We start from the raw sequence: 20,822 nt of genomic DNA, 5'->3' as shown, positions 1-20,822 counted from the left end.
ACTTCTACTGTTTTTATTGTTGTTTTATGCATTTTAGTTTTTCCAAATATTCTCCATTCATGGTTAGTTGAATCCATGGATGAGAACCTGCAGATATGAGGCCAGCTGTAAGTGATGAGTGCAACAACGTGGGATGGCAGCAGAATCTCAAAACAAATTATGCTGAGCGAGGCCAGGCGAGGTGGATCACATCTGTAATCCTACCACTTTGGGAGGCCGAGGTGGGCGGATCACTTGAGGTCAGGAGTTCGAACCAGCCTGGCCAACATGGTGAAATCTCGCCTCTACAAAAATACAAAAATTAGCTGGCTGCAGGCATGCCTGTAATCCCAGCTACTCGGGAGGCTGAGGCAGGAGAACTACTCTGAACCTGGAGGCGAGGTTGCAGTGAGTCTAGGTCATGCCACTGCACTGCAGTCTGGGTGACAGAGTGAGACTCTATGTCTCAAAAAAAAAAAAAAAAAAGCTATGTGAAAGAAGCCAAACACATGCTATATGAGTTCATTTATAAGACATTCTGGAAAAGGCAAAAGTAAAAAGTATAGGAACAGAAATCAGATTAGTAGCTCACAGGGGCTGATGGTACCAGGAGGGGACTACAAAGGGACATGAGGGGCCTTTTTGAGGCATCAGAAATGCTTTATATTGGGAATGTGGTGGTGGTTATGTAACTATACATTTGTCAGACTCATCAAACTGTACACTTGAAAAGGGTGAATGTTAGTATATGAAAATTACACCTCAATAAACCTGACTTAAGAAAATAATAAAACAAACCTAAAGAACCAACTAAGTGAAAATAAATCTAAGAAAAAAATAACTTACAGTTTTTCCAGTTCAACAGTCATCGTGAGAATGTTCTTAAGTGTTGTAAGTGGGACTTGCGTTGTTCCCATGTCTCTGAAGAAGAAAGCCAAAACACTCATGATATGAACCCCAATAAAAAATTCTGTACTTAAAAAGATATTTCAAGGACATGTGATTACTTCAATTTTGGCTTCTCTATAAAACACGCCAGCTCAAGAGTTTATTTGCTGTAGAATTCCAGGGAGCTCTTATTAAAGAAATTTAAGTTGATTTGCATCATCAAATTAATGATATTCAAGAGCAGAGCTTACACCATTTTTATGATTATCTTCTCATTTTCATATTGCATTCACCATCGTATTTACTCTTTTCTTCATTTTTAAAATAATGAACACCTTTTCCCCTTTGTTTTCTTGGTTAAATAATATTTCTCCATGTGTCTACATGTTCCAAATCTATATGGGTTCTTCAACACTGTTCTCTTCCCTTGCTGTCTTGACAATTATACATTCTCTTTAATTTTTTTCTTTGCCAATAACTTTTTTCCAATAACCCAGTTAAAATTTAAATTATGAAATTTTAGCCTAAATACAAAATACTTAAGTTTGATGAAAAATTTAAAAAGCATAAATCATCTCATGACTTATGAGAGTACTATAGCACTTACAGATATTTTAATGCTGGCAATTTAAAGAGATACGGATCTTCAACAGTTGTCAGAGGATTGCGATTGAGAATTCTGAAAAATGGAATGGAATTAACCTGAATTTTCAGTATATGAAACTGCAACTAAAATTTATATTCATTTTTTGGTACAGAACTTGTAGGTAAAAAAGAAAAAAATGTTTTCTGTTTTTACCTAATCAATCACTATTAGACTCCCTAAAGCACTATTCCTCTGGGAATTACCCAGGTCTCTAGAAGATAAAGTAGAGGAGAGAACAAGGGGAAGAACTACCTGGGAAAAAAAGTGGATAGCAAAGAAAAAATATGCCACAGAACTTTTCAGGTCAAAAACCCTACAAGTGACTATGTTGGTAGGAAGTGCTGACTGTGTAGCAAACACTATTTCTAGCGTCCTCCATAATTCAAGTTGCTCATCACAATTCAAGTTGTGTTTTTTGTTTTTTTTTTTATTTTATTTTTTTTGTTTGAGATGGAGTCTCGCTCTTGTTGCCCAGGCTGGAGTGCAACGGCTCAATCTCGGCTCACTGCAACCTCCACCTGCCAGGTTCAACTGATTCTCCTGTCCTGCCTCAGCCTTCCAAGTAGCTGGGATTACAGGCACCCACCATCACGCCCAGTTAATTTTTGTATTTTTAATAGAGACAGGGTTTCACCATGTTGGCCAGGCTGGTTCTGAACTCCTGACCTCAGGTGATCTACCTGCCTCAGCCTCCCAAACTGTTAGGATTACAGGCGTGAGCCACTGCAGCTAGCTGCTTGTCTTTTATCTTTATAAAGCTTTTAAAATTTATGATTTAATTTGCACAGTTAAAAAAAAAATAGGACCAATTACTTTGCTTTATAGCCAAAGAAAAAGGAATAAATCCAACAGGAGGAACTGGTCAAAACCATTCTCCCACTTTCTTCTTGTATGACATCACAGCCTTTCTTACATTGCGTGTAATCACCTGTCCACCTGTCAGTCTCCTGGACTAGGAGCTCCTTGAGGGTAGAGACCACATTTTTTTTTTCTTTTTGAGATGGAGTCTCACTGTGTCACCCAGGTTAGAGTGCAGTGGCACAATCTCAGCTCACTGCACTCTCCGCCTCCTGGGTTCAAGCAATTCTCCTGCCTCAGCCTCTCGAGTAGCTGGGATTACAGGTGCCCGCCACCATGCCCTGTCTTCCCTGTGCCTGGCATGATGTCTGAAATGTATTAGGCATTTAACAAATGTTTATTGAATAAACAAATGGCATTTTGTTTATATGTCAATAAAATGAATACATTGGTTTTGATGCAAATTTTTATTCCAAAATGTTGGAATCCATTTTCTTTTTAATCCTTTAGCGAACAAGAAAAAGAAAAGAAACATGAAGAAATAAAAGAAAATCTGCTTTTAGGTTAACCAAAGAATCATCATTGTACTTCTGCAGAAATTATACAAATAATAATTATCATAGTATCTACTAGTTTGCAACGTATTTGTGATTAGAATTTCACCTTTAATCCTCACAACAACCTTATGTGGTAGATATTATTGCCCTATTTTATTTTTTTATTTTTTTATTATTGCCCTATTTTTAAATGAGGAAACTGGGGCACAGAGAGGTTATATACCTTGTCCTAGGTCACTAAGCTATTAAACAGTAAAGCTGTAATTTGAACTGATGTGTTTAATCTGTATGAAGAAAAAGGGTTTAATTTAACCTTACTTTTTTTTTTTAATTTTTATTTTTGTTCATTCTTTTTCTTTTTCCTTCTTTCCTTCCCTACCCCTTCCTTCTTTCTATTTTATTCCTTTCCTTTCTCCTCTCCCCTCCCCTCCCTTCCCCTCCCCTTCCCTCCCCTCCCCACCCCAACAGGGTCTCGCTGCATTGACCAGGCTGGAGTGCAGTGGCGTGATCTTTGCTCACTGCAACCTCTGCTTCCCAAGCTCAGGTAATCCTCCTTCCTCAGTCTCCCATGTAGCTGGACTATAGGCACGCACCACCACGCCTGGCTAATTTTTGTGTTTTTAGTAGAGATGGGAGTTTCACCATGTTGGCCAGGCTGGTCTTGAACTCCTGAGCTCAAGTGATCTGCCTGCCTTGGCCTCCCAAAGCCAGCCTTAATGTTGAGAAGACTAAATACAGAAATGCCTTTCAACCTTCTTCTACTCCTCTGGGAGGGCCTCTATGAGAATTACAATTTCTCATTAGCAGTTCACGGCCACGCTTGCCTGTAGTTCCAGCTGTTTGGGAGGCTGAGGCAGGAGAATTGCTTGAACCCAGGAGGCGGAGGTTGCAGTGAGCCGAGATCAAGCCACTGCACTCCAGCCTGGGTGATAGAGCAAAATAAAGAGGATTACAGTTTCTCTTTTTATGTCTTTCCCCTAATCATTTCCCATGATTAAATAGTTATTTAGTCTATGGTCAATTAGACTTTTTTTTTAAGGGACACATTCTCAGTCATTGTGTTGCCCAGGCTGTAGAGCAGTGGCTATTCACAGGCACGATCCCACTAGTGATCAGCATGGGAGTTCCGACCTGCTCCATTCCCGAACGGGGCTGGTACACCCCTTTTTAGACAACCCGGTGGTCTCCTGTTCCCGGGAGGTCACCATACTGATGCTGAACTTAGTGAGGACACCCAATCAGCATAGCATGCTACAGCCCAGAATTCCTGGACTCAAAGGATCCTTCTTCCTTTGCCTCCCGAGTGTCTGGGAATACAGGCATGTGCCTGGTGAGCCTTTAGAGATTTAAAACCATGCTGTAAGTGACATCAGTGAAAATGGTGGAATAAAGACATCCAAAAATTCGTCCTTTCATAAAAACAACCACTACCAAAAAAATTGTACAAAAATAAACTTGACCAGAATAAACTTTTTCAGAACTCTAGAAATTTAACCAAAGTCTTGCAGTGACCCCAGGAGCATTTATTCAAGAAAAATGTCTGTAAGAAAAGTGAGATTTGGCCGGGCGCGGTGGCTCAAGCCTGTAATCCCAGCACTTTGGGAGGCCGAGACGGGCGGATCACGAGGTCAGGAGATCGAGACCATCCTGGCGAACACGGTGAAACCCCGTCTCTACTAAAAATACAAAAAACTAGCCGGGCGAGGTGGCGGGCGCCTGTAGTCCCAGCTACTCGGGAGGCTGAGGCAGGAGAATGGCGTAAACCCAGGAGGTGGAGCTTGTAATGAGCTGAGATCCGGCCACTGCACTCCAGCCTGGGCGGCAGAGCGAGACTCCGTCTCAAAAAAAAAAAAAAAAGAAAAGAAAAGTGAGATTTGTGTTAACTTGCCTTAGACCATTCCTCACTCTCTAGCTCAGTAGTCGCCTTGAAAAACAGCCCACATCCCCAACCAGAGGGAGCAGAATGGAACTGGAGCTGCTTCAAAGCCTTATTCTCAGTTAACTGTCATGATGTCATCTGTCTGGTGGTTCCCTGGAAGACCTCATTTGAAAGATTTGTCTTTATTTGACCAGAATAAAAGATGTCTAGTGCTAAAGCCTCTCCATAGAGGGTGTTTTTGGAAAACAATTACAGTGTCTTAACATGGCAACTATATTAGGCAACGAATAACAGTTTGGGGGAAAAAAGCCTAATCAAAAAGCTTAATAGGAAGAGCTGAGGAAAGATGTCCATGGGAATTTTGAACCAGTCTGATATATCCTTGGGAAACTAGAAGTCCATAAGACGTATTCCTGGCAATTTGGAATGTCGTGCACATGCATAGGGCGGGCTGTCAGCATGGTCAGGAAAGACCTACTAAGTTCTTTCTACTACTTGTGACCTACTACTAAGTTCACAAACTCTCACCCCTGGCTGATCTTGAGGTTCTGCACAAGCAAGAAGTGAAAGCTAAGGCATGGCTGTAAATGAGTGCTGAAGGTATGCCCCAACATGTACACAGAGCCCCTTGGCAAAAACTACACTTACCAGTTTCAAGAATTTAAGTAAATCTCCATTTAATTATTAGCTGATCGGTAAGCTAACCAAGGAGAGACTTCAGTGGGCACACATGATATATAACGCAAGACTGTACTGAAGAAGTTCAGAAAAGTCACTAAATAAATAGCAACTACTAACACAAGCAGCAGTAACACCAAACCCTGGGAGCATGGATCTGATTTTCAGAATTGCTACATTATATTATTTAAAATACTCAATTTTCAACAAAAATTTATGAAAGATGCAAGAAAACAAAGTATGGTCCATACACGTGGTGGGGGCGAGAAATAAGCAGAAATTGTTCCTGAGAAAGACCAGATGTTAGACTTACTAGACAAAAAAAAATTTTTTTTTTGTAGAAGTGGGGACTTGCTAAGTTGCCCAGGCTGGTCTTGCACTCCTGGCCTCAACCTCAGCCTCCCAAAGTGCTGGGATTGTAGGCACAAGCCACCACGCTCCCTAGAGAAAGATTTAATTCAGCCATTTAAAATATGTTCAAAGAGATAAACCATTCAGTTCTGTAGACTAGAGAACTAAAGCAAGTATGAAAGCAATGTCTCCATCAAATAGAGAATATCAATAAAGAGATAGAAACCATAAAAGAAGCCAAATAGAAATCTAGAGCTGGAAAGTGTGGTAACTGAGATGGAAAAATTACCAGAGGTTCTCAATGGCACGTTACGCAAGCAGAAGAAAGAATTAGGAACTTGAAGGTCAATTTAGATTATTTACTCTGAGGAACAGAAACAAAAATGAATGAAAGTGAATGGAATCTCAGAGACCTGTTTGTGGAACACAGCATCAAGCTAACTAACATACACATAATGAGAGTCCCACAAGGAGAAGAAAAACAGAAAAAAGGAGAAAGAACATTTGAAGAAATAATGGCCCCAAAGTTCCCAAACGTGATGAAAAACAATCTGCATATTCAAGAAGCTCAAGGAACTACAAGTAGGAAGAACTCAGGGATCCAATCTTAACATACTATAATCAAACTGACAGAAGCCAAAGACAGAGTATCTTGAAAGCAGCAAGAGAAAAGCAACTCGTCATATACAAGGGATCCTCAATAAGATTAATAGCTGATTTCTCTTCAAAAACAATGGAGGTGCTGGGCATGGTTGCTCACACCTGTAATCCCAGTACTTTGGGAGGCTGAAGGCTCAAGAATTGCTTGAAGCCAGGAGTTGATACAGCACAGGCAATGTAGTAAAATCCTGTCTCTACAAAAAATTTTTAAAAAGCTGGCCATGGTGGCACATGCCTGTAGTCCCAGCTACCCAGAAGGCTGAGGTGACAGGATTGCTTGAGCCTGGGAGGTGGAAGCTGCAATGCGGTGAGTGGGTGCACCACTGCACTCCAGCCTGGGTAACAGAGGAAGACCCTGTCTGAAAACAAAACAAAACAACCACACACAACAGTGAAGGCCAAAAGGCAATGACATGGCATATTCAAAGTGCTGAAGAAACTGTCAACCAATAATTCTATACCCGGCAAAACTACCTTTGAAATAAAAGAGAAATTAAGATATTCTAGATAAATAAAAACTGGCAGACTTTGATGCTAAAAGACCTGCCCTATAAGAAGTACTAATGTGAATCTGCACAAAGAAATAAAAAGCACTGGCCAGGTGCAGTGGCTCAGCCTGTAATCCCAACACTTTGGGAGGCTGAGGCTGGAGGATCACTTGAGGTCGAGTTTGAGACCAGCCTGGGAAACACGGTGAAACCCTGTCTCTACTAAAAATACAAAAATTAGCCAGGCATGGTGGTGTGTGCCTGCAGTCCCAGCTACTCAAGAGACTCAGGCACTAGCATTGCTTGAATCTGGGAGGCAGAGGTTGCAGCGGGTCAAGACTGTGCTACTGCACTCCAGCCTGGGCCACAGAGCGAGACTCTGTCCCAAAATAAAGAAAAACACTAAGAAAAAGACACTTACACAATGCAATAATTATAAATCTAGTTGATGAATATAAAGAATATAAAGATGTAATGTGTGACAATAACAGGATAAAGGAGGGGGTGAGAGTGGAGCCTTAGAGAAGCAAAGTTTTTATATACTATTGAAACAAAGTTGGTATGAATCTGAACTACAATGTTATAAAATTAAGATGTAGCTGAGACCACAGGTGCGCACCACCACACTCGGCTAATTGTGAAAAAAATTTTAGAGATAGGGTCTCACTATGTTGCCCAGGCTGGTCTCAAACTCCTGGCCTCAAGCAATCCTCCTTCCTTGGTCTATCAAAGTACTGGGATTATAGGTACACACCACTGCATCTGGCCACAAACATTTTGTTTTTTTATTTTGCATTTTTCAAGACAGGGTTTCACTCTGTTTCCCAGGCTGGAGTGCAGTGGCACAATCATGGCTCACTGCAGTCCCGACCTCACGGCCTCAAGTGATCCTCCTGCCTTAGCCACCTAAGTAGCTGTGACTACAGGCGTGTGCCACCACGCTCAGCTAATTTTTAAATTTTTTTGTAAAGATGAGGTCTCAGTATGTTGCCCTGGCTGGCCTTGAACTCCTGGGCTGAAGCAATCCTCCCACCACAGTCTCCCAAAGTGCTAGGATGACAGGCGTGAGCCACTGCACTGCACAAATACAGAAGACCAAATTATTAAAATTAGGAATGAAAGAGGGAACATTACTATTGTTCTTAGAGACATAACGAGGATTATAATATGAATAAAAAGGATTGTGTATATAAAGAATATATGCTAATCATTAGATAACCTGGATGAAACAGACACATTACCATAAAGATATAAACTACTGAAACTGACTTGAGAAAAAACAGAAAATCTGAATAGACAGACCTACGTCAAGTAAAGAGATTGAGGTAGTAATCATAAAACCTTCCACAAAGAAAAGCTGAAGACCAGCAGGCAGCTTCACTGGTGAATCTACCAAATACTTAAAGAAGAATTAACACGGATCCTTCATAAAGTCTTTCAAAATATAGATGAGGAGAGAACATTTCCTAACTTATTCTATGAGGGTGATAGTACCCTGGTATCCAAATTAAACACATCATACACAAAAAATTACAGACCAGTATTTCTCACGAATGCAGATGGAAAACTGCTTAACAAAATCTGGCAAAACAAATTCAACAGAGCATTCTGTAAACATGGATCAGATAATAATAGCGCGATTCTCCAAATTGAGCTATGGTTTCACTACAATTTTTTTTTAAGTAAAAGTTTTCATTTATTGGCTGGGCACGGTGGTTCATGCCTGTAATCCCAGCACTTTGGGAGGCTGAAGCAGGCAGATGATCTGAGGTCAGGAGTTCGAGACCAGCCTGATCAACATGCTGAAACCCCGTCTCCATTGGAGTCTCACTGTTGCCCAGGCTTGAGTGCAGTGGTGTGACTTGGGCTTACTGCAACCTCCGCCTCCCGGGTTCAAGTGATTCTCCTGCCTCAGCCTCCCAAGTAGCTGGGATTACAGGCGCCCTCCACCAAGCCCTGCTTATTTTTGTACTTTTAGTAGACACGCATTTCACCGTGTTGGCCAGGCTGGTCTCTAACTCCCGACCTCAGGCCATCCGACTGCCTCAGCCCCTCAAAGTGCTGGTATTACAGGCATGAACCACTACACCCTGCTAACACATCCTCTTTCTAAAAAGCTGCATATATTGCAAAGTATTGGAACAGGAATAACATAGCATTTAGGTTGGGCATTTAGGTTGATTACGTGTCTGCTATTGTCAGCACAATTCTTATCAAAATCCCAGCTGGCTTCTTTCCAGAAAGTGACAAGCTAGTTCTAAAATTCTATGGCAATTTAAGGCACCCAAAATAGCAAAATAATCTTGCAAAATAACAAAGTGGGAAGACTCAAATGTCCCAATTTCAAAACCCAAATCAAATCTACAGCAATCACAGTGTGACACTGGAATGTGGACAGACAAATAAATCAACAGAATAGAATTGACAACCCAGAAATAAACCCTCATATTTATGGCAAATTGATTTTTGACAACGGTGCTAAAACAGTTCAGTGTGGAAATAATGGAATGGTGGTGGAACTGAATATCTTTGTGCAAAATAATGAAGGTGGAACCCCTACACCTCACACGATTATAAAAATTAATGCAAAATACATCAAATACCTAAATGTAAGAGCCAAAATGATAAGACTCTTAGAAGAAAACATGGGAGTAAATCTCGTGACCTTAAATTAGACAAGAGTTTTTTTCTTCTCCAAACTGGATTTTTTTCTTTTAAATCAATTTTTGTCTTTTGAATTTAATGAACTATTACTAGCTGAAGGCAGCCTGACATGGTGAAAGGAATGTCAGACTGATGAAAGGTACACAGCCTGATTTAAAACCAAACCCTGAACCTTCTTAAAGAATAAGACATTTTATACACAAACATGACACCAAAAGTACAAACAACCAAAGGAAAAATAGATAAATTAGATTTTATGAAAATTAAAACCTTTTGTGCATCAAAGGACACTGTCAAGAAAGTCATAGAACTCACAGGATGAGAGAAAATACAGGCAAATTCATCTGTTAAGATCTAATATCCAGAGTATCCAGAAGATATACCAAATTTTATATAATCTTAACAAAAGACAACTAATTTTTAAATAGGGAGAGGATTTTGAATAAATATTTCTTTTTAAAGAAGCCATATAAATGCCCATGGCAAAATACTAAAAATGTTCAATGTCTTAAATCATTAGGAAATGTCCATCAAAACCACAGCCAGATACTAGATACTACTTCTTACACTCACTGGGATGGCTAAGCAATGAGAAGCAGATAGACAAATCTACAGTGTTGACAAAGACATGGAGAAATTGAAACCCTAAACGCGGTATGGAAGTGCAAAATTTGAGCAGCCACTGTGGAAAACAGTTTGACAGGTCCTCAAAAAGTTAAACGAAGAGCTGGGTTCTATGACCTAGTTAACTTCTGGCGAATGTACCCTAGAATTAAAAACATGTCCACACAAAAACGAGTACACATGTATAGAATAAACTAGAAACAACCCAAATGTCCACTAAGTGATGAATGGATGAACTGATACAGCATGGCCCATACAATGGAATATCACTCAGCCTTGCAAAGGAATGATACACGCTGCAGCATGGGAGGACCTTTAGGAAACAAACATGCTTTGTGAAAAGAAACCAGACACAGAAGACCACATATCATGACCATTTATATGAAAGATCTAGAATAGGCAAACCCATAGGGACTCAAAGTAGATTACAAGCAGTTACCTAGGGCTGGAGGGAAGATAGCACGGGGTGGACTGATTCTCCCTCCCCCAGCTTTCTAGAGTAGCCGGGATTATAGGTGCCCACCTCCCGCCTATTAATTTTTCTATTTTTAGTAGAGACGGGTTTCACCATGTTGGCTGTGGCTGTGGGTCTTGAACTCCTGAGCCTGGGCGATCCACCCATTCAGCCTCCCGCTGATTACAGGCATTAGCCACCATGCCGAGCTGTGAGCCTATATCTTAATCTCAAAGTCCTGAGAATAACCTTGAAGGAGACTCCTGAAAATGAGGAACAACAGGAGAAGTAAGGGACCTGGAATCTGCAGACCTGGGTTGTACTTGGCTCTGGCTACTTTCTGGTGAAGTGATCATGGAGTAATGAACATGAGCCTTTCTGGGTAGCATTTAAGGCACAAGGCAGCTTGAGGAAACAATGAAAGAGCATGTGTATGGTGCCTAGCAGTCGTGCTGGACACAGTGCTGGTGCTCAGCCACATGTCACACCAGCACTGACCACAGTGGAGCATAAACCCTGGGATGCCTACAGAGCTGGTACAGCCAGGAGCTCCAGAAGCATGGGATTCTCAGAGGGAAATGGAGCTCACTGCCTAAAGTCCCATTCAAGTTTGAAAATAAGATGCAATGCACAATAAAGCCAACCAAGTCATCATTCAGCTCCTATTACAGGGGAACTAAGAGCTGCATTGAAAATTACTTGCAAAGCCTGTAAGTGGTTCTGCCACTTATTAGCCATGTGAACCTAAGCAAATTACCTAGCGTCTCTGAGTTTCAACTTCCTCATCTGCAAAATAGAAATGATAATAATAACCGCATCACAAGAGTTGCTGGAAAAATGAAAATGAGATATCATAGGAGGTAACATGTATAGAGCATTTACCATATGGCAAGTTCTGTTCTAAGAACTTTGGACATGTTATCTCACTTGTATAAGTACTTAGGTGCCTACAACCTAAACAGGACCTAGTAAATGTAAGTACTGAAAAAATGCTATGGGCAGAGGAAGAAATGCTGTGCTTCTGTGAGAAGAGAAGACAGCTTGTTACACAGGTGAGAAGAATAAGCTGCAGCTGAGAAGAAAAGCAGAGCTGCTACGCAGATGTCCTATTCTTCAACCATTACAAATTCTAACAGCCGCCCTAAATCACCCCAAGGACAGACCCCAATTGTTCTTTTCATCTGTAATGTTTATTTCCTCTGAACTGGCGAAGCAGCTGCCAGGGTTCCACACACATGGCTCAAAGCATGATGACAATACCCTCAACTGTGCACACTTCTGTGCATCTACCGCTGTGTAAAGGAAGCTGATGTCAGTAGACTGGGGGGCACAACAAGGCATGTTTATGAACGAAGCTCAATTTGCCATCACAGGGGTATACACCCCACCACTAATATTCTAATAGCGGGATAAATAATTCAATAGGGATGTTTCCGGATTTTGCTCTGATTCTCTCTTAGGCTTATCTTTGGTATGTGACATTGATGCTTCACAGACAAGCCAATATGTGAGTGTGCTCTATCGGAATAAAGTATAGCCTTTCTACACTGCAAAGTCATCCAGTTTCTAAAATTATTGTTAGAACCAATGAAGTGACTAAGAGAATTTTAAAAAATAAGCCATCAGTCTGGACCTGTGTATGGGAATGAAGAAGCACTTTAAAGTCAGGGAAAAAGTATAAACTTACTTAACATTTAGGATTATCAACCATTGCTACTTTTCCATAAACCATTTCATCCATCATTTCATCTGTAAGAGATAAGATTACTGCCTCCATTCAGAGGGGGACTTGATAGCTGCCTGGTCCTTCTTGCTTACGCTCCCTGCAAATAAATGTCCTCCTTTCCCAATGCAGAACCCTCGATATGGGTGTTGGCTTTACTGGGCGCTAAATAAAGAACCAGTTAAGTCCACTAATAAGTTCCTTGGTTTGTCTTGAGATGATTTCAGATCTCGCAACAGACTGACCCTATCACACTGCTAACTTGGCCAGTCAGTATTTGTCAATAACATAGAGGCTTTATTCAAGAGATGCACTGGGTTGTAACTATTGGAACCCAGGGGTGATTGCAGAATTTTGTGGGGCCTGAACCTTATCTAGTAAAAACATAAAAAAATTATGAATACAAAAATTACCAGGGGCCCTCCCAGTACCTTGAAAGGGCCTGTGCAAGTGAGAAGCTCCGAAGCTTAGGCTCTATTCAATTCATCCAGCAATCACAGCTAAATTGGGGCCTCTTTTTGTTGTTTGTTTTTTACAAACTTATGTAATGCCGGGAAATATATTGTTTCAACTTACAAACACCACAAAATGGTGTCATACTGGTCATAAAATTACTGGCACCTTCCCTTGGCAACTTGCCTTTGGAAAGAAATGCAATGGGCCTATAGGTCACATGTGCCAAATATGACTCTGCAGTGTAGCTTGCTACTAGAAAGACTTGACTTCAACAAGGAGCCCAGCCCCTAACACACTTGGTGTGTTGAGACCCTTGTGCCAATCTCTGAAAGTAACTGTGACTTAGTTTGAAGGGTTCAGCTCTATTCTGTTTATATGAAATGAGTATTAATTTCCAGTATCAGCTGGCTCTGATTTTTTCATCACCATGAAGCAAATGCCTTTCTGTTAAGATGAAATACAGAAACTCTAGATAAGTGCTAGTGTCTCTCAAGTCTTTTCTTACCCACCACCCATTCCTGCTTTGTCCTCTCCTGGTCACCCTGCTGTACAGATCCCTACATGGCTCTCGTATGTTTCCCATCAGCAGCCGCTTCCTCCTTGAGGAATGAAAGTCCCTTGGGGACAAAGTCCTCATCTTGGTGTGTCTTTGAGATGGATTTTTTTACCCCTGGCGCTTAGTAGAGTACCTGGCACAAACGGACATGGCACTCAGTGAATGTTTTTGAGTGAATTCATTAATTTTTATCAACCGTGATTCCAGTGTTTTCCTGGCGTTTCCTACATAATTGTAGTGAAGCTGGCTAGATGATGATGATTATTATTATTATTATTATTATCCACTTCCCGGGTTCCAGCCATTCTCATGCCTCAGCCTCCTGACAGCTGGGATCACAGGCACCTGCTACCACGACCTACTAATTGTTGTATTTTTACTAGAGACGGGGTTTCGCCATGTTGGCCAGGCTGGTCTCAAATTCCTGACCTGAAGTGATTCTCCCACCTCGGCCTCCCAAGGTACTGGAATTACAGGTGTGAGCTGCCACGCCCGGCCCTACACTTTGGATTTAACTTTGATTCCTGCTGATATGCAGAGTTTCTAACTGCTTAAATGTCTGCAACATTTAGCTGCAAGTAAGGAAGCTTAACACAGATTCCTGCAGGGGCAAAAAACTGCACCACTAAGCCCAGCCAGTTTTTTTGTATTTTTAGTAGGGACGGAGTTTCACTATGTTGCCCAGGCTGGTGTTGAATTCCTGACCTCAGGTGATCCACCTACCTCGGCTCCCAAAGTTCTGGGATTACAGGCCTAAGCCACCCAGACCAGCAACAAGGCTAAGTTGAGGGTCACTTCTTTGATACCTTTTCTTGCCGATGCATAGGTCAGAACTAGCACAAGCAGAGCAGGTCATATATAAGCTATGTACGTCTCTTGGCCTCTTTGTACCTTAGTTTCCCCATTTGAGAAAAACGAATGGATCTTAAGATATACTTTTCAGAATTCATAAAGGGCTTATACCCAGCTAACTAATAATTGTATGAGTTTTTATACATAAATAGTTCTTTACATGTATTCATCTTCTATTTCACTTACAACTTGTATAAAAACTGCATTCCGTGCCAGGCCTGAAATGTTCCAAAGCTCAGTTCTGTGAGTAAATTGCAACCAAGATTTCTACAAAAAAAAAAAAGACACAAGCCAAAGGAAAAAAAAATTGTTTCAGAACATTCATCATTTGCCATGATTCTAATTTATATAGGATGGAACATAACCTCAATCCTTTCTCTATGCACTAAGGAAATCTCACTGTGGAAGATTCTGGCTTATGATTTATACTTTAACATTGCACATGTGGTGCATTAGCTACAAAACAGTGAATGCTCAGTAAATACCTGTGTGAAGTGTGAAGTGATCTCTATTTCTCTAGAACAGGATTTCACAACTTCAGTACCATCGACATTTTGGACTCTATAACTGTTTGCTGTGGGCATTTGTCTTGTACCTTGCAGGATGTTTAGCAGCATCTCTGGCCTTTGCCCACCAGATGCCAGAGGCACACCCACAGTTTTGTCAACCAAAACTGTCTCCGGACATTACCCAATGCCACCTGAGTAGAAAATCACACCAGCTGAGAACCACTGCTCTCTGATGATTCACTTGGTGATTCGTGGCTTTCATAATTTCACACTAATCCTTGCTAGAGACAAAAGGATTTGCTCTATACTTTTAGTAGCTTACTGGTAAAACTTTAATCATATTTCAAAATGAATAGCAAAGAAGTTTATAATTAAGTTTTATAAAAATGCCAAATATAATAAAGTTATATGTGTAACTTACATAAACTGCAAAAATGGTAGTGGTTCAAATGTACGCCTTTCTAATAGACTGTATTTTATTGCAGGATAAAATCTCTAGAAAAGCAAAAAGGAAAATATCACTTTGGTTAGTTATTAAATGACGATTAGTATGAATAATAGCAAGAGTTTAGAATAATATTGAATACACATTTTCTTTTCACCAACTCTAAACGTCAGACTTGTATTTGAACTTCCAGAGCCCCTAACCCTGCCCATACCTCTCCTAGAGTCTCACCTTCGTTTTTAATAAATATACAACTTAACAAACTTTGAATCAATTTCTCCTGAGAGATAGACTTGATTAGATGTCCTTTAGTAGTCTCACCAAATCATAGATTATGAGCCTCAAAAGTTTTATCTCTATATATAATTTCCTAATATTAAAATAGTCGGGCCATACGCTGGTGGTTTCACGAATACAGCATTAGAGGCCTGCGCCGCAGATCTCTGAGTTAGTGAGATCGAGACTATCTGAGCACGCAGCCCCGGCCTCTACTAAAAAAAAAAATACAAAAAATTAGCTGGGCTGCGTTGGCGGCTGCCAGTACCAGCTGCTTGGGGAGCTGGAGTGCGGTGAAGAATGGCGGAACTCCGGGGAGGTGGAGCTTGCAGTTAGCCGAGACTGCACCACTGCACTCCAGCCTCCGGGCAACAGAGCCAGACTCCACAAAAAAAAAAAAAAAATTCGCCTCATATTTATTATACAACTTCCCAGTTTAGCTCCGTTTTCCTGCCAGTTCAATATCAGAAGAAATAAAAGATGATCCTTTCTACATCATCTGAAAGGAAATTACCCCTTTACCTAACACATAACTTTGAACTGACCAAATATGATTTGAATTAAATCATATTAATAGAATTTAATATATATTATTAGAAATTCATTTTTTGGTTTTATATTGCTTTAATATTTCATGAAAGCAATTTCTTCAGTTATACAGCTGCATAGCTTCCCTCCCTCTTTACCTGATGGTGTAACGCTGTCTGGCTGATGTCTCCATCTCTAGTCTCTCCTTCCTAAACTATCCTGTACACAGTCATCAGGATAAATCACAAGTGGTTTGCAAATACTTTCAGCATTTCCTGGGAAATTATTGGAAGACTCTGAAATTTTATCCCACTCTAGACCAACTGAATCAGTAAACTGCATGATCCGAACTGAGTTCTTTTTAGCTCTCGAGACGGAGTTCAGTCTGTCAGCCCAGGCTGGAGTGCAGTGGCCAGATCTCAGCTCACTGCAAGCTCCGCCTCCCAGGCTTACGCCATTCTCCTGGCTCAGCCTTCCCAGCTGGGACTACAGGCTGCCACCTCGCCCCAGCTAGTTTTTGTATTTTGTCTGAGGGATCCTACCGCCTCGCCTCCCAAAGTGCTGGGATTACAGGCTTGAGCTATCATGCCTGCCCGAACTGAGTTCTAACTTCTAGGGATTGTGATGCATATTTATCTACAGCACTGCTATGTAACACGGTTCCCAAGTGATGGCTCCTCAGCTTGGCATTCAAAGCCCGGAAGACTTGGCCTCCACTCTCTACCTCCCTCCTTGTACTCTACAGGTACTCATGGTATTCCTCAAATACCTTCCTGTGATTTGCCTTCTCCCATTTTCCTTTTTGGTGTTTAGAATATATTCCCCAAGATGTCTGTCCGATGTTACACGATGGCCCTTCAAAGTCCTATTCAAATGGCATTGTTCTAGTAACATCCTCCTGGGTCCAAATTGAAGACATTTTCTCCTCTTCTGTGCTCCAGAAATAATTTATCCCTCCTATGCTGCAGAAACAATGTATCCCTCCTAGTGCCCACATCCATTTCTTCTTTTTTAATGTAGTTATTTTCCATCCAATTTCTTTTTTTTTTTTTTTTTTTTTTTTGACTTAGTCTTGCTTTTTTTCCCCCGGTTGGGTGTGCTGGCCGCGGTTCTCAGCCCACCGCAAGCTCCGCCCCCCGGGTTTACGCCATTCTCCTGCCTCAGCCTCCGGAGTAGCTGGGACCACAGGCGCCCGCCACCTCGCCCGGCTAGGTTTTTGTATTTTTTAGTAGAGACGGGGTTTCACCGTGTTAGCCAGGATGGTCTCGATCTCCTGACCTTGTGATCCACCCGTCTCAGCCTCCCAAAGTGCTGGGATTACAGGCTTGAGCCACCGTGCCCGGCTTTCCATCCAATTTCTTCTGAGCATAAATTCCTTGCAAGCATGGACTAGGTCTTGCTCATCTGCATTGCCCACCATGTTTAAAACTGACACATGGAAAAAAAGTAAATTCAAATATTTGTAAAATAAATGAATAGCTGGGGGAGTGAGTAGAAGGAAAATGACTATTTTAAAGGAAATGTACTTTTATTACTTCATGGCCACTGTGGCACTTTGGCATCCACTTGAGGGTCTTTACACCCACTTTCCTTAATTCCTCTACATTTGAAAGAATCTGTTTGCAAAACAGCGTCACTAATGAGCTTAGTAAGGATTAATGACATACACACTTCTATGGACAAAGGAGAAGAATCAAACTTTCATAACAATGAACATAGTATCTTCTTGTCTCTAAACAGACAGAAATACTATGCAGGTATCCCTTTCTTGGTAACAGGGTTGGGGAGATAGTATTTTGTAATTGGTGAAGAGTTAGGGGCATTTCTGATATGCTTCTTAGTGTAAACATTTCTAGCTCTGCCACTTAACCATCATTTTAAACATCTCTTTTCATATAACAATTCCTGAACTGAAATCTTTAATACCAGTCTATTCTCCTGGGAGCTTAATATTCTTGATAATATTATTTTATTCAGCTGATTTTTTTTTTTTTTTTTTTTTGAGACGGAGCCTTGCTCTGTCGCCCAGGCTGGAGTGCGGTGGCCGGATCTCAGCTCACTGCAAGCTCCGCCTCCCAGGTTCACGCCATTCTCCTGCCTCAGCCTCCTGAGTAGCTGGGACTACAGGCGCCTGCCACCACGCCTGGCTAATTTTTTGTATTTTTTAGTAGAGACGGGGTTTCACCGTGTTAACCAGGATGCTCTTGATCTCCTGACCTCATGATCCGCCAGCCTCGGCCTCCCAGAGTGCTGGGATTACAGGCATAAGCCACTGCGCCCGGCCAATTCAGCTGATTTTTAATAAATGTTAATTTAATTTCCATTAAATTACCAAAACATTCTGGATTAATGACGTTCAAATGAATGTAGATGGTCTATATCTTCTCCTTTAGGCAACAATCTGAACTTAACTTTAATTCCTTTCATCCTACTAAACCAACTTTTTCTTTTTTTTTTTTTTTTTTTTTTGAGACGGAGTCTCGCACTGTCGCCTGGGCAGGAGTGCAGTGGCCGGATCTCAGCTCACTGCAAGCTCCGCCTCCCGGGTTTGCGCCATTCTCCTGCCTCAGCCTTCTGAGTAGCTGGGACTACAGGCGCCCGCCACCTCACCCGGCTAGTTTTTTGTATTTTTTAGTAGAGACGGGGTTTCACTGTGTTAGCCAAGATGGTCTCGATCTCCTGACCTCATGATCCGCCCGTCTCGGCCTCCCAAAGTGCTGGGATTACAGGCTTGAGCCACCGCGCCCGGCCTAAACCAACTTTTTCAAATCTTTTTTTTGTGAAGTCAGACAGTAAATACTTTAGGCTTTGTGGGCCACGTGTGATCGCTCTCACATATTTCTCTGTTTCTTTTCTTTTTCTTTCACAGTCCTTTAAAAATGCAAAAATCTTAATGTGCTATTTATCTATTAGTTGTAGACTGAATAGAAGAAGATGGTGTGTGAACACTTATAAAACAAGGTTCATACGGGTGTCAGTCACTGCTCAGATCTTCTTACCATGTGAAATTTTTTTCTGTCTGTATTTCGTCTATGGAATTAAAAAACTAAAAATGTATAGGAGGTAGCTAATACTAGAGATGGGCAAACCTATACAAACTTACAGAATTGCAGAATTTTGTTGCTGGAAGAAATCTTAGAGATTATCTAATTTGAACCCCTTATTCGTTTTACAGATTATATGACTAAAAACTCATAAATGTGATTAACTAACTTACAAATACTGGAGGGATAGCAGGCCTTCAAATGAATCCTTATGTAATTCAGTCAAATAATTTTCATTGAGAATTCTGGAAAATGAACAAGTTATTTCTAGATTAAAATGCAAAGTACAACTATTTGCCGCACAGGACTATGTCCTGCATGTGGGGGAAAGCTGGGTCATGGTCATTTCAAGACGGTGGTATCTGCTCTGCTTTCATTCAAACCTTTTCTTACATTTTCCTTTTTGTGTCCATCTCTCTCCACCACCACCACCACACACACATACACACACACACGACACCCCTAGCCACTCTTCCCACCAAATTGTATATTTCATGCCTCCTCTCTAGATCTCAAAATCCCTTTCAGAATCCACCTCTGGGTGGCACCAAGATCAGCAGAACCTCCATTTCCTCCTCTTTCCCTAAACCTTATTATGAAAGCCCCACACGGAACCATGTCGGGGCTGCAAGTGAAGCCATTCAACCCTTTTCCCCATCAAAAATATGTGAGAACTACAATGTGCATAAAGTGCACAAGAGATCAATGTTCCTTATATTTAATTTAATTTAATTTCTGAAACAGGGTCTCACTCTGTTGCCCAGACTGGTCTCAAACTCCTAGCTCAAGTGATCCTACTGTCTCTGCCTCCCAAAGTGTTGTCATTGCAGACATGAGCCACCTCACCTGGCCAAATATTCAGTTTAATAATTATAAAGCAGATACCCATGTAAACATTGTTATGAAAGATCATTGCTAGCATCCCAGAAGCCCCAGTGTGCCCCTTCCCATCATATCCCTCTCTCTAACCCTAATAGGTAACCAGTATCCTGACCTTCGTAATAATTTTCTTGTTTTTAAAATGTAGTTCTGCTGGCAGCTCACACCTGTAAGCCCAGCACTCTGGAAAGCCAAGGCGAGTGAATCACCTGAGGTCATGAGTTTGAGACTAGCCTGGCCAACATAGTGAAACCCTGTCTCTACTAAAAATATAAAAATTAGCTGGGCATGATGGCGGGCACCTGTAATTCCGGCTACTCGGGAGGCTGAGGCAGGAGAATTGCTTGATCCCGGGAGATGGAACTTGCAGTGAGCCAAGATTAAGCCATTATACTCCATCCTGGGCAACAAGAACAAAATTCCGTCTGAAAAAATAAATAAAGCAATTCTCCTGCCTCAGCTTCCCAAGAAGATGGGATTACAGGCATCCACCACCACACCTAATTTTTATATTTTTAGTAGAGATGGAGTTTCGCCCTATCGGCCAGGCTGGTCTCAAACTCCTGACTTCAGGTGATCCGCCCACCTTGGCCTCCCAACGTGTTGGGATTACAGGCATGAGCCACTGCGCCTAGCATGTGTTTTATTTTTAATTTAGAACTCATGCATGACTTGTCTATATATGTTGAACTAATGATGTGACACACAAACTGTTATGAAAAATGTCCGTTACTTCGAATGTAAGCATTTTTTCCAAAATCATTTATGTGTCTAAACCAATTCCTTCTATAAATCAGTAAGAAAATGATAATTCAATAGGAAAATGAACAAAGGCCAGAAAACTCAGAGAAGAAACACAAATGTTCAATAAACATATAAAGACATTTA

At 41.2% G+C, this 20,822-nt stretch overlaps 1 long non-coding RNA gene and 1 pseudogene across 2 annotated transcripts in view; one reads left to right on the top strand and one right to left on the bottom strand.

Annotated features, from left to right (window-relative positions):
- LOC101009396 overlaps positions 1-19,362 on the bottom strand; it is a 34,179-nt pseudogene extending 14,817 nt beyond the window's left edge. The window contains exons 1-5 of the transcript XR_004181782.1: positions 19,225-19,362; positions 15,184-15,255; positions 14,440-14,520; positions 1,475-1,546; positions 826-900 (exon numbers count right to left, since the gene is read on the bottom strand). The product of XR_004181782.1 is annotated as a leucine-rich repeat-containing protein 37A-like (transcript). The remainder of the gene's footprint in view (positions 1-825; positions 901-1,474; positions 1,547-14,439; positions 14,521-15,183; positions 15,256-19,224) is intronic.
- LOC116273455 lies at positions 3,361-4,964 on the top strand. Its single transcript, XR_004181783.1, has 2 exons — positions 3,361-3,412; positions 4,781-4,964. It is a non-coding gene; the product is annotated as an uncharacterized LOC116273455 (long non-coding RNA).
- Positions 19,363-20,822: the final 1,460 nt, after the last annotated feature.

The sequence above is a fragment of the Papio anubis genome, unplaced genomic scaffold, assembly GCF_008728515.1.
Source record: "Papio anubis isolate 15944 unplaced genomic scaffold, Panubis1.0 scaffold712, whole genome shotgun sequence".
NCBI lineage: Eukaryota > Metazoa > Chordata > Mammalia > Primates > Cercopithecidae > Papio > Papio anubis.
Note: the sequence above shows the minus strand (reverse complement) of the source record. Positions and strands in the feature narration are given on the sequence as shown.